Source organism: Nanorana parkeri, unplaced genomic scaffold, assembly GCF_000935625.1.
Source record: "Nanorana parkeri isolate BGI_ZX_2015 unplaced genomic scaffold, ASM93562v1 scaffold235, whole genome shotgun sequence".
NCBI classification, from domain to species: domain Eukaryota; kingdom Metazoa; phylum Chordata; class Amphibia; order Anura; family Dicroglossidae; genus Nanorana; species Nanorana parkeri.
Window position 1 is genome coordinate 1241868 of NW_017306503.1, and position 11798 is coordinate 1253665.

Consider the following 11798-nt stretch of genomic DNA (forward strand, 5'->3'; position numbering starts at 1 on the left):
ATCAGAGCCGCCTCTCCGAGCAGAGGAGAGGCAGGTAAGTTCCTGCCCCCCTTCAGAAAGGTCCCGCCCCCCTCCCCCCACCCTTCACGCCGGGTTGAGTAGACAGTGAGGGGAGAGCTGCACTCGCAGCCCTTCCTCTCAGCTGTCACAGGAGTTCTAGCACAGTGCTGTGCTAGAACTCCTGTATTGAGGGTGACAGATTCAATAAGGAGAACCTGTCACCTCCAAATGCTATCACACATGGGGCTTGTTAGCTCTTGTGTGATAGCAATAAAGTTAAGTGGAAAAAAAATTGATAAATTATCAAATAAACATTTAGGAAAAAATAATAATGACAATTAAAAAAGTAAAAGATAGTAAAATTTAAAAAAAGAAAAAATGTATAAAAGAAAAAAAAAGTGATAAAAAAGTTTAAAAAAAATTAGTGGTGCACAGAGCCGTCAATCTCTTTTTCTGTATCCCCTGTTATCAATGAACAGGAATCATCTGAGTGTTCCTGTCCATTCATAACATGAGGACATTGAGTATGATTACTATAACCACAATCATGAATGAACAGTAAGTGATGTAGATTACTTCCCATTCATTCATAATTGAGGATATAGTAACCATACTCTGTCCTCAATTATCTACACTCAGCAATCACTTATCAGTGACTGCTTGTACCCCGCTCTCCCCTCTGACACACAAAAAAAAAACCCTTTCAAACTAAAAAAAAAAGGAGGTCAAAATCATGTGTTTTTTTTTTGGGGGGGGGCCCTTAACGGTTTCTTGCACCGGGGCCCTGAGGTTTCTAGTTACGCCTCTGTTCAGAAACATTTTGATTTTTCAGAAGAAGTTAAGCAATGACAACACTTTGGTTTCTTCCATGACATGTGTCCTTTAAGAGGGTGGGGGTTAAATAGATATTGTGCAATACGATATTTTTAAAGAACCAAGTGCTATAAGTTATTTGACTTAAATACAGTATTTTTGGGGGGTTGAATTTACTAAAAAAAAAAAAAAAAAAACTTCCATTATTTGTAATTACACTTTGTTACATTCTGTTTCAAAGCTAAAACAAGCTAATTATTATGGTTATCAGTTGTCGCTGAGTAGATAATGTTACTTTTGCTACCACAATCTGTTATTAGTTTGGGTCTGATAATTACTTTCCAGAGTGTAAGATGCAGAAAAACAGTGGTGATTTAAAGTTTGAAAATGCAGGTACCTTTGTTTATAATGAATAAATAATGAACCATATGTTCATTAGCTTGTATTACCATTTACCTAAACACATTGCCATTGATTGCCTTATCTTGAATTTCTTCACCAGTTGTATACTAATTGGCTGTTTAACTCCCCCACCCTTGCAGAAAAAGAATAGAACCCACTCTTTTTTGTTATTTGTCAAATACTTTGAAGTTTATCATGCACTTTGCGAAGACATAACTAAACGTGTTTACTTTATCAATTGCCTATAGTTATCATAGAGAGCTTTCTGTTTGCTTTGTATTAATAATGTGGAAATGTTTTGTTTTGGTGCAAGGTGCATGTGCTTGTAAATTCAGACTTTGCATATTTGTATTTTGTGGTTTTATCAATGAAATATTGTATTTAAAAAAAATATTCTGTGATTATTGGTTCATGGGGTGAATTCTGAGACCATATATTAGAGTGCCCTCAGAGCCAGACTATAATAGATTTCAGGGGATGGAAGCCGGTGCAGATGAAATGTAAGGCAGGGGTGCCCACAGTTTTTTGTCTTGAGATTTTATTTTCAAATGACGTGCTCAATGAGATCTACCAACGAAAAACACCTTTATTCAAAAAACAAGCACATTAAAATTGTTACTGGGACTACTGCCTCTCTCTCGCTCTCTCTCCTTGCGCTCTCTCTTGCCCTCTCTCTCCTCGCTGTCTCCCTCTCCCCCTCTCTCCTGTACTCTCTCTCTGTCTCTCTCTCCTTTGGCTGTCTCCTCTCTCTCTCCTCACGCTCTCTCCCCTATCTCTGTTTCTCTGCTCTCTCTCTCTCTCTCTCTCTCCTTTGGCTGTCTCTTCTCTCTCTCTATGCGCTCTCTCTCCCTGCTTTGTACCCTGTTTCTATCTCTCTCTCTCTCTCTCTCTCTCTGCTGCCTCTTCTATCTCTCTCCTGGCTGTCTTTCCATCCCTGTACTGCAGCAGCTTCCCAGCTCTTCTCTCATGGGCGCTGTCTCCTGCAGTGCTAGTGTGGCCGAATGTGTCCGACCTTACAGACTGGGAGGGGCGTCCCGCCCGCACTGGTGATAGTGTGGCCGAATATGTCCGATGCTGCAGATGGGCAGAGGTGTCGGAGGGAGCTCTGGTCAGTGAGCCAATCACGATTTACCAGTGTTTGCTTTGCGATCGACTGGTAGATTGCAATCGACCTAATGGGCACCCCTGATGTAGGGGCTATTTGACTTATAGTCAATTTTTTTTGCTAGTGGGTTTGAGGAGGCAATGAAGTGTCTAGTGCCACCTTCCCCCTTTTCCGGACTCCCTGGATCCTGGTAGGTCTTACATATTTTTTGAAGATGTCAACCGACTGTGTTCATAGACGTCTATCAAAACACATTCTTTTAACTTTAAAAAATCCTAACACCAAGTAAAACTGAGGACAAAGTGGCTATCAACAGGCAAGCTGACTATACCGGAGAAAAGAACTGTCTTTTAATATTTGGTAATAATCGCCAATCACCCAGTCTGCTACCAGTTCTTGCATATGTCATTTTTCTGCAGAAACTTTAGGGTAGAAGCATAAATTTAAGAACCAAAGCTGCTGCTTCATTATGTTTTATACAAGAAACTTTCATTTAATGTTGAAAATGGAACTGCCACCAGTCAACATGACTACAAAAGACCAATAGACCAATATAGTCTTAAAAGCTTCAGTTTGGGATTGGTAGTAATCCATGCATAGTTTCCAACAAGAGGCACTTCCAAACCCTATTGCAGAGTAACTGCCATGCCGGTTGGTATGATTGGTAGCCAATCATAGAACATTATATTGTGACACAATCTGCTGAGATTCTAACTTCGGGCCTGTGCTATTCATACATATTAAAGGATAACTTAACTCCAGAATGTAAATATTATATTTTGCAGCTTACCAGTCCTTAAATGTAGTGGCTGTGTTTAAATTTTTCAGGCAAAGAACGTTTTCAGCAAGTACATAAAATACCTGTGGAAATGCAATGTCCTTGTTACTAGATGTGGTCTGAACAGCAAGCAAAAACAATCTTCTCTATTTTTTGTAAGCTTTGAATTCCATTAGCCCATGTAATGAAGATGAGCAAAGGCAGACATATTTGAAATCCAGCCTGGGTGTCAACGATGGCTCCCTCTGCAGATGCAAAGGAGAAGTAACTGTAGTAATGGGAAGATGGGAAGTGTGTTATTCATAGCTTTGCCCGGTACAAATGCAAACAAATAAGCCATTGAAACCACCTAGAGGGGAGACAGACAGCAATAAAAACTTGACAGGGATTTTATTCTTTCACTTGCTCTATCCCAGACTAAGTCTATACATACATACAAGCCTCATTAGGAGATTGTATACTGCATTTAAAAAAAATAAGAACATTCATTTTATTGTAACAAGTGTAAAGAGTCAATTTCTATGTTATTTGAACAAATAATTGGATGATGGTTACATTGGTCTGTTGCAGTCACATATCTGGTGGTAGATCTTGTAATTTCATTTTTAAATATGTACTAGGTGACTCCACTCTTTTGGGGATCTAGGAGCCTGTTTGAGCTGATAAAATATGTGATATAGCTTTGATATAACGGTGTTTGCTTGCCCCTGTAAGGACACATGTGGCTTTGAAACAAACCAGATGAGCCTCATCAAACAACAAACAAGCACTTGGAGAAGTGGTGCTGAAGGATGAATGGATGCCTGAGGGTTGTTTTCTCCTGGAACAGTCCAGGCCACCTGCTGGTATTTACTGCCCACACCTGCATAGTATGGCAGCATGGGGCAATGTTACCAAACTCTCTTCCTGTGCAATCTGCATAAACCTAACTCTTCAGGACCTCTTGGACGAGTCTTTTTGGAATCTGCAAGCAAGAATGTGATTCGCTGTGACCAGCTTGATGCGAGTGTTCCAAGGAGAGAGAAAAAGGCTCTAGCATGTGTGAATGAGTGAGAATTACGGTGCTTGCAGAATGATCGAGATCCCAAGTCCCCAATTCTTATCCCTACCTCCCCAAATTCCCTCTTTATTTTCCTTAAATGTAACTAGAATGTATGTATATGCCTATATTACCCAGGTGAAATGGATATGTAAATATATTCCAATGACTACAATAATATTCACATAAACACCCCTAGATCTGAGGATTCTTAGACAAAAGAAGTAGTTCCATCAGCAATATACATTTATTGGTAGGGTTACATATTGACAAATAATACACAAAACAATATTTACAAGACAATGTACAAGTGTGGTGGAGTTTTACCTCTAAGCTTCTCGCCTGTTCATACTGAATGCCTTTGTGTTCCAGGTAAAAGAGAGCACGTGGCTTGCTAACAATACCTTATATATCCTCCTTTCTGTACACTGCCTACCAAATGTACATTGGGCGTAACCTGATTGGAGGATTTAAATAAGGTTGCTGTTTACACCCCCATGTGAGATGTGATAAGCAAACAAAACAATAGCTAGGACTTTAAAGCAGACAGATTCACAGTAACACAATTGAGGAACTGAGAGTCACATAACATGCAGATAGATGCAGTCAAATATATATATTATATTATCTAATTAATATATTACACAAGCAAAACTTTATATGGCAACACTTATTTGTAAACATAACCCTTATTTAGTGACCCTTATTTTATTCTAGTTCTTGGGGACCACAGCAATTTTGCAATTGTATGATTTTGTTTAACCATAATTTCCATCTTCCTCATTCATTGCACCTACACATATTATATATAATTTTTTAAAAGGACAAAATGGGGTTTAAGTTGATGTAACATATGCATGTATAAATTCTTATTTTTATAAAAAATAACAAAAATAAAATGTTTTCATAGTTTTGGCAATAATAGGTGTACATAATTAGTGCAGCTAACAGAAAGTAATTCATAATAAATTATTTTATTTGTACTGATTTATAGGGTATATCATATGTCTGGCAATTCAATTTATTTTGGAAGTTACAGGTCACAAAATACAAGGAGTGAAATACAATTTTAGAATGTGGTATGTTTGCCTCCTATCTTAAACAGCCTCCACGGCACTATATTTTGTTTTTGTTTTTTTTTTTTTTATTAAATGGGGTTTTTTTTAAACCTTTTTTACTTTTTTTTTAAACTTTCTTCCTTTTTTATTTTTTTTTAAACTAGGGGGCACTAAGGGGTTATTTTTTTATTTACAGGGGCTTTGATACAGTATTCTCCTCAGAGATACTTTGTATCAGCTTGTAACGCACAGCCGGCTCGCAGGTGCATAACACAGTGAGCTGCTGCCGGCTCTGTAATCACAGCGATCAGCTATCGCTATGATCACAGGTCCATGCCCACCTAATCTGCTGTTGAGGGTCTACCCCAGCCCCAGAGGAACCCAGCAACAGCAGTAACTCAATGAGCACTGGTCCCTCAATGGACCAGCGCTCATTGTACCTCATGACAGGTTATCCCGTCGCCGGTTCGTTAATTAACTGATTGATCGTGGCGGTATAATCCCGTCATTGGTTGGGAATGGGTTAAGATTCAGTTGTCAGTCATTAAATCACAGCACCCCCAGAGCACATTCAACAGAGCCTTTATAAGAGTTGGTATACTTTAGTAATAAACACAAAGCAGTTCCAAGCATTAATCATTTGTTTTCTTAGGGGATATTTTAGTTATTTTTAGTCATGGTGATTGGTTCAATAATCCAATTATGTACAGTGAACCAAATATAAACAAAGCTTTCCTATTATACATAGAACCCCCTGTGCTGACCAGAAAACTCAGCCGGAGACTGGAATCACTTGAAAGCAATACACTGACGCCTGCATTGGTTTTAGAGGAAATACAGAGCCTTAAATGTCAGTTCACACAGTGCCACTTGAGTGCATTGCATTTGGACTACACACCACACAGTTTGTTTTCTTCCTTGATAGTGATTTTACCTGACGTGAAGCATAATTGTTCTGGAATAAAATAATTCAGTTCAGGTGACTGTAATATTCCCAGAAGTGCTGTTTACATTTATTTGCTTTCCCTTTCCAAATGCTCTGGTGCACTATGTACTTTAAAGGAGGGAAACCATATTATAAAAATGTTATCACACAAAAATAGAATATGATTGTGAAATTTTATTGTAATTTTCTAATTTCATCCAGTACACAATAGTGGCTGAATGTGGTTATAGAAAGGCAGATGTCTCCCTAAAAATTACACACAGTAAGATGTCACTCGGCATTGCGATCTTGTGCAATCTTCTGGAATGTGGCCCATGAACAGTGAAAACTTTGGCCTTTGTTGACCATGGAAAAAGAAGCCTTTAGCTGCAAAAGGGAAACATCTACATTAAGGGCAGACAAACTCTGGCCCTCCAGCTGTGATAAAACTACAAATCCCTTCATGCATCTGCCTCTGGAAGTCATGCCTGTGGTTGTCAGAGTCTTTCAATGCATCACAGAATTTGTGATTGTACTACAGCTAGAGGGCCAGAGTTTTCCTACCCCTGCTCGACATGATTTATTGGTTGCAGTTGATGCTTCAAACGGTCTCCTCACTTTTTTATAATGTTGTGTATTTCATGCCTGAAGTTGCTTATAAATGAGTAGATGTCAATGGGAATGGCAGGTGGTATAAAAACAACGTATTCTTCCCCAAATTACCTACTCTTATGACTTTGCCCCAACTCTGCTTCAAAACTGGTAATAGCTTGCAGAGATTTCCCAGCATTTATAGTTAGCCACCACAGAGCCCACTTATCGTGAGTGATGCTTGAATCTTAAAATAAATGCCTGGGCCACCTCAATACTTGGCATACATTAATAGAGATTTCATTTTATTATATAATAATTATTATGCAGTTACTGAGCAGCATATAACGTAATGCATGTGCTTTTTTTTTTATTCCGGAGCTCGTCTGTTTTTAATCTGATCAACTAATTACCGAATAATATAATTATTTCAGTGTCATGATCAGTACTCACTTCATCGTCTACATTATTAATTTCCTGGAAGGTATTACTAGGTGCTTCATCAGATTTTTCCAAAGGTTTGTTTGTAATTATCAGTTACTGATAAAGCAAAACAATGCTTCAGTTCCGAGCAAAATATGCTGAAAAACTAAGTGTCTGTACACAGACCCTAGAAGATTTTTGTAAGAAAAATTGCATGTTGATGAAGAATCATACAAGTTATTATTATTTTACTGGATTTATATAGCGCCAACAGTTTGCGCAGCGCTTTACAATATAAGGAAGACAGTACAATTCAAGACAAGATGGTAAGGAGGGCCCTGCCCGTGAGGGCTTACAATCTAAAAGGGAGGGGCAAGTGATACATGAGGAGGTAGCTGTGCATTGTTGAGTTGAGAAACAATAGCCTCACAATGATGATAAAAACAAGGTGGTCACAAACATTTTGCAATATTGGACATTTTATCTGCCTGTTTATGGTAAATCTAAATAAAGGTGTAGAAAATGGAAAATTACATGGATTTGAATCTGCAGAAAATGTGTTTTGTAGAGCAGATATACTGTAAATTCTCAGGTTATTATCGATGTGATGGTAAGAGGGCTGTGGTTACCCAAATATTCAGTGTTCACATGACCACTTTGGTAGTTCCCTGTATATTCTGCAATGGGCACCTATTAGCTAGATCTGGCCTTACATGTTGAGGGCCAAACACTTTGGCTGTACATTTAGGCCACCAAATATTTAGATCTGTGGCCACATTGTCTGCTTGGCCATTAACAGTCTGTTTTGCTTTGTGCAATGAATGGGCAATGAAAACATTACAAATGCATTCCTTTGCCTCAACAATAACATGATACCAGAAAGAATTTTGCTCATGTGTCTTAAAGTGATCATGAACCTAACATTTATTTTTCTGTATGTTTGGCACCCTGCTTCACTGTATACAGTTTTCTAAAGCAATCTTTTTTGTGAAACTGTTGTAAAAGTTCTCATCTATAGATCCTAGCAGTGACAGCACTTCCTATTGCAGATAGACAATTAGAAGCCCAGTTGTCAGCCTGCGGTGCAAGCTCTTTTCGTTGGCTATTGGGTTGTCTATCTGATGGATAGTGCTATTGCTATTTGAGAGGCACTGACTTAGCATTGTCATAGAAAATGCTGGCAGGATCTCCAGGTAAAAAAACTTTGCAGTAGATTTACTGTATACAGTGAGGCATAATGCCAAACATACTGAAAAATAGATTTTGGGTATACAGACACTAAGATGTGTAGCAAACTTTTTTCAGGTTCTTCAAATGATCAGGAAACAGTAGCTTTATCTCCTTTACATGTCATGGTCCAAACTACAGATTGTTTGGATTTTCATTTTACTGCATATCATGCTTTAGAAAATGATTGCAAACAATAGAAGTATGCAGTGATCTGGAAACTGAGCTATATTTAATGGTATCCAGGCTGTGCTTCTACAACTGAAGTAATGTCTTACTTTAGACTTTAAGCTACCTTTTCATATTTTTCTCAGCTAAAAACAAATTATCTTTCTGTATGTCCCTAGGCTGCAAATCTCCATTCATGAGGCAGACACAGGGGACTATTATCTATGAAAGAGTACATGACCTATACTTGCTATATTCATAAAGCACAAACATACAGCTTCAGTAAAGTTTCACAGCATCCTATACATTTTCTAAGTCAACTGGAAAAATTGCTACCGACACTTGCTGCTTTTTTTTAGTTCTCAGTAGATTTAATTAGACCGCTTTTCAAAAATGCATCAACATAGGAGTGCAAAGGTCAGCTTGCCCAATGGCAGACATACTTCATTTCCTGTGATGTGCCATACGATGATGTAACAAGTGAAGCAAATGGCAAACGCACTTATCGGTTCATAACTAGCTTTAAAATAAGGTGCCATGTATTTGTTTGAATTGGATTCATTATTTTAAAAAATTAGAGTTTAATACTACTTGAATAAAACGAAATCACACTATTAGATCTATTCCTGTGTCTCTGTTTGTTTTGTATTCTACATAAAAATATGCGGATAGAGAAAGAGAGAGACACTGTCATATATTTTGTAACATTTTACCAGAAAACATTATTTTCCAACAATTAACTTTTTGGACTGTGTATGGCACCTCAGTACACATTTTACATAATACAGCATGCCAGCATTTTTTTTGAGATACTATGTAATCTTTTAGAGGGCAAATGCTATTTTGATTAGACTCTGTCATGTGGTATTTGATCAGATGTTACATCATATGTGCCTGCTTTAAACTGAAAGAGTTGTTGTTTAGCTCTTTAAAGCTCTCACGCTTTTCAGATAAGGGGTTGCTTATCTTCTTTCTCGGCCAGGCAGATGGCTCTTTCAAGCTAGGTTGACATGGTGTTTGTCAGCAGCTGTTGAAGTGTCTGTAAAACAATCAGCATTGGAGAAACATTTGTGATTAATTTAAGAATTTCTGGCTATGTCCTACCAGGGCTTCTCCATTAATATTTGTAACTATCTAGGTCACAAAATTTGGAAGAGCATTTGAACCTGTGCTTTCCATCCATAGTAAACAGCTTGCCAAGCACTAGGTTGGTAATGAAAAGTTCTTTTTTTTTTATCACTGCAAAAGTTTTCTGATGAAAGCTGGCTAGCAGCAAGGCTCAACTTCTGTAACTGTCTCTGTGAGGAATCTGAAATAATCCATTAGGTGTTCAGTCACACAGACAAGGCACTCTTGTGATCTCAATGCTTGTGAGGAAAAAAGCTTAGGTCATGGATCTTGCATCTAAATTCTTTATACAATGTTCCTAATGAGGTATTTGGCTTTCCTTGTTTCCAGATGTTCTGTTCTGCACAGTGAAGCATACCTTTTTTCTTAAAAGATTTGACAAACTATATGCATTTTGTGTAATATGTTTTTGCCTACATCTCAAGTACAAAATGATAGAATTCTGTGCAGAATGCTTTTTGTTATAAGGGGTTTTGCGATAACCTTGAATGGCTGATAGTAAAAAAATCTCTTACCCTTTAGAACAGTGGTTCTCAACTTGTGGGTCGCGACCCAAAAGTGGGTCGCGACACCCTCTGCAGTGGGTCGCGGCGTCATGTCTGAATAGACCGGCCTGAGACTGAATAGAGATGATTATACCAGTGTGGTTTAAGCTCTCTGCAGTATGCTTACTGGCTCTTTGTTAAAGCTTCTGATCCTCATTGTGGAAGATTACAATCTTTAAATATTGTAGTGCTACCACTGTTTCTGTTAAGCATACCTTTATGACTTGTAAAATGACAAAAATCTTTCTGTTGTAAAAATCTACCTCCACGAGTCCCTCCCTCTCTCTTTCTCTCATGGTATCATAACATAGGAACAATTATCAGCACGGTCCCAACACAACAATTATGCCAGAACTTACAAGCCACTCCCTTTTCTAGGCAAATCATTGTCTGTTAAAGGAAACGTGTGCAGACAGAAATATGTAGGCTGCCATTGCCTAGGAGTTTCTGGATTTAATATCTTAAGTCACTGATCTGCAACAAGTATGCAGCAACTGAACTTAAACTAAAGTCAGAACTCCACCTCGGCATATGTGTTTCAGATCAGCACTTTATAGTATTCAAAATACTAGGGACAGGTAGTCCTTAAGATAATGATGTTCTCCTCTGTACTGGTTACATTGCCAAATGATAAAGAATGAAAATTAGAACATCCCTTAACAATAAAGCCTGTGGATAATATAGCAATGATTCCTATAGATTTAAAGCCCATCTCTGGGCTCTTTGCCCTCCTCTCCAAAGGCCCCCTCATGTTTCCCCCCTCCTCCAGTGGTTTTTATCTTATTTTTTTTTTTATATACATATGTTTTTCAGATGTTTTCTAGCTGCTGACATGCCACCCTGAGTCTTATTTCTCTCCTGAATTCCACCATGGGTGGAAGGTCCTCGGAGATGCTGAGGGTGGCGATAATGTGATTTCAACACCAGTCAGTGCATGACTTTGAATAAAGAGTGCCTTTGTAGGGGATGGGGCCATGACACCCTGTATTCATAGTACACTGAGAGTCATTCAGCCAAAAAGACTGAGGGCAACCTGTGGCAAAAAGTACCACAGGTGACAACTTCAGATTGACAGTGAGTTTGCAGCCTGAGCTGCTTTTGTATTATGTTCTTTGCCTGGGGACCCATTTAATCACACAAAATGCCTGGAGTTGGGCTTTACTGCTGAGCTAAATACATAAATTAAATAAATTTACTTGAGCTGTTTTACGTTTTAAAGGATTTGTATTTATGTCCATCCATTTCTGAGACCTACACAGCCCTGCCACATGGCACAGCCCTGTTTGATAGGGCAGGAGACCTGATTTTTTCCTTCTTCTGCAGTCCACTAATACTTACAGGTCTCCTCCCAACTCCCACCTGTGATTGGACAGGAAGGAGAATCTGCAAACTGATGATCTCTCTTTCCTTCTGCAAGATGCTGATACAAAGTCAAATTTAGGTGCTTTCAATGCTTGTCTTAAAAAACCCAACGCATTTAAAGTGATAAAGTCAAAAGGTTTTCTAAGCTATTTCAAACGCTGATTAAATCTCCTACAAGGGTGGCCCCTTGCCCTTGCATGATTCTATGGAGCCACCACTGTGTACTTTTCACAT

The 11798-nt window shown here is 38.4% G+C and overlaps 1 protein-coding gene across 1 annotated transcript in view; it reads left to right on the plus strand.

The window, feature by feature from the left end:
- LOC108786943 (utrophin-like) overlaps positions 1-11798 on the plus strand; it is a 583766-nt gene that overhangs the window by 447890 nt on the left and 124078 nt on the right. The window lies entirely within an intron of this gene.